Genomic DNA, 3,113 nt, shown 5'->3' on the forward strand with positions numbered 1-3,113 from the left:
GAGGCCAAAGGTTGAGCCCAGCGCTGGTCCAGACTGCTCCACCAAGGAGGTAAAATGCCACAACCACTATATTTTTGGCCCAACTTTTCAGTTCTCTCTGCTCCCACACTGGTCTGTGAACTCCTTGAGGGTAGGGACTGTGTCTCATTCATTCATTCATTTGTTCATTCAGTCACTTATTCATTCAGCAAACACTTGTTGAGCACCTGCCATGTGGCAAGCACGCTGTTAGGCACTCGGAATCCCGCTGTTATCAACCAGGGTTTGGTCAGAGTGGCAGAACTACTAAGAGGTACCTAGATATAAAATGAGGGATTTTTTTTTTTTTTTTTTGCGGTACATGGGCCTCTCACTGTTGTGGCCTCTCCTGTTGCGGAGCACAGGCTCCAGACACTCAGGCTCAGCGGCCATGGCCCACGGGCCCAGCCGCTCTGCGGCATGTGGGATCTTCCCGGACCGGGGCACGAGCCCATGTCCCCTGCATCGGCAGGCGGACTCTCAACCACTGCGCCACCAGGGAAGCCCAAAATGAGGGATTTTAATAGGGATTTGTCTTTCTGTGATGCTGGGAGCCCATGAAACAGTCTGTGAGAGGCTATTCCCTTTTGTGCTGTTGCTGGCTGCCTGAAATCTTACAGCCCAAGTGGCAGGGCAAACTGGAACAGCAAGGATAGGTGGAGCCCAAGAGGAAAGCCTAGAACACCCTTCTGCATCTCACCACCTCCAAGGCTTCACCCAGAGAAGATAAAGCAGGCGATCTGGCAGGACCCAGAGTTGCTGCAGCCCTGGCTTCTTCGCCACACCAACACAGTGAGCCCAGCAGATAAAGGACAACGTGCATTAGCCGCAAATGCATCCCATGCCGGGCTCCGACTTTCTGATTGTACAAATCAAGTGACGTCTAGTCCACCTCTGCTTCCAAATCTCAGGCCAAACATCTCTTAAGAGACCCATGCTAACCTGGAACTCTGCAGGGATGGAAATTCTGGGAAATACAGCTTCAGCATAGCTAAGTGACACAGTACAGATCCATGACAGTCTACCCCATGTTGACCTGGCATCCATACGCATCTCTTTCAACTATTCTTAACCTCCAAATAAAGATAATAGCAAAATCCTGTTTCTGCCTAACATAACGAGTACAACTTGAAACAAACTAACATCCCCTAAAGAGGATACCAAGTCCTTTTACACATCATTGGGTCATGCTCATTTCTATTCCAGTTGGGTCGTAACCCCCTTTTGATATTCTCTGATTTAGATACTGAGATGTAAGGTTAGCTGCATGAACACAGCTTCTGCGTGACAGGAGGGCCACCCCAGAGGAGGTCTGCAATGTTGCAGCTGTCCACATTCATGGAGTGCCAACACATCGTGGACAACCATCTGTAAGACAGGCCCCAGAACTTTTTCTTCCTTGGGCGTCTGGTCACGGGGAACTCGCCCATGAAGTCACTGGTACAGATTAAGAAAAAGGAGACAATACAGCAGGTCTAGGGGCCGTGGACCTCTGTGCCCCTTACTTATGCAGCTCACCTGGGCCTTCAGCTCCTGTTTAGGTCCAGATATTATCATGTGATGGTGTAATTGCTGCTATGCACACCCAGTTTCGTAACTTGGTGGGTCAGATAACAGCCAGTCTCATGATAACTTGTTAACCCAAGGTCAAGAATTCAGTCTCCCTGAAGAACCATTAGCAAAGCCAGATGTTGTTTCTCAAAAGGAGAGCAGTTATCTGAAGCTGATGGAGGGGCTTTGCTCCAAAATCCTAAGGGTTTACCCTGTGCTTTACCGTAGGGCCCTGAGAAATCTTCCATGTGACATTTCTACCTGCACACACTCAGCAACCATTGGTCTGCTGGGTCTCTTGTGCATTTTCAGTTTGGTAACAGCTATAATTAACACACCCCCATGTACGCGTGCTCTACAGATGATTTTTCATGTTTGAGGGGGTCCCATTTGTATCTGAAGCCCACTTTCAAATGCCAGTGAGGGCCTGTACTTACAAGGCAACCTGTCCTTAAGTGTCTGTGTATCTGTGTCATCTGCCAACTTCCGTATAAAGATCTATCCAGGGAGGCATTTATGGTCTGGTCTGTACATTTCAGTATCTCCCTTGAAAGGGTGGGGGATGTGATTTTGAAAGGGAGACCTTCCCGATGGTTCTCTTTACAGCCAAGGAACAGTCAAAGAGAGCAGTCAAGGAGACCAACTCTTCCCAGGTTACAGGGGTCGCGTGACTCCATCATTTCCCCGTGGCTGCTCACTGCAGTGAGGGTGGGGCAGGGGAGCACCATGGAGGACCTCAGTGGGTCCCCCCTACTGAGGATGAAGCCAGTGCACCAGCGAGTCTAACCACCAAAGGGCAGACTCTGGAATCCCCAGAGGGAGTCAGAGCAGAGAAGAAATAGAGCTGGCTCTCAGGCTGAAGCCAGGGGATTCTCCCAAGAACTGCCAACGTGGGTGAGTCCCTGAACCACTCCAGGTTCCATGTTCTCTCTTTTGGGGCCAGAGTTGAATACAGTGGGACAGTGGTCAGAACCCAGAGTCTAGAACCAGGATCTGAGGTCTAAACCTACTTCTGCTATTGATGTGCTGTGTGACTTTGGGAAAGTCTCCTAACCTCTCTGGGCCTCAGTTTCTTGGTAGATAAATGAAGGCTCTCCATGAGCCCTTCCAGCTCAAACTCATGTCAGCCTGTGGTGTTGCTTTCATAATATTGCAACATCCCTCATCCACAAATGCCTGTCTGAATACCAGTGCTTTGAGCTTACTTGGGTGCCCCAGTAAGAGGGGCCTGAATGCAGCCCCCTCCTGCAGAGCTTACCAGCAAGACACCACCCTGCCTGCTACCTGACCCTGACGGGAGAAGGGAGAAGCCTGGGCTGAGGTCTCTTCTCCATCATCCAGAATATCGCAATTGAAGAGAAATGGCATTGAGAGTGAAGCTCCCAATTTCCTTTACATACCTATTTAAAAATGGATTTGGAAAATGGCTCTGATCAAAAAAATTTCATGAGCGAATTGGACATTTGAATTGCTTTCTTTGTTACACTGTCAAATTTAGACGCGAGTCCATAGCAAACTTTTCGAAAACACTAGTACATTCAGGG

This window comes from Delphinapterus leucas, chromosome 1 (genome assembly GCF_059928025.1).
Source record: "Delphinapterus leucas isolate spDelLeu-1000000601 "Yukka" chromosome 1, BTC_Dleu_Yukka2, whole genome shotgun sequence".
Lineage (NCBI taxonomy): Eukaryota > Metazoa > Chordata > Mammalia > Artiodactyla > Monodontidae > Delphinapterus > Delphinapterus leucas.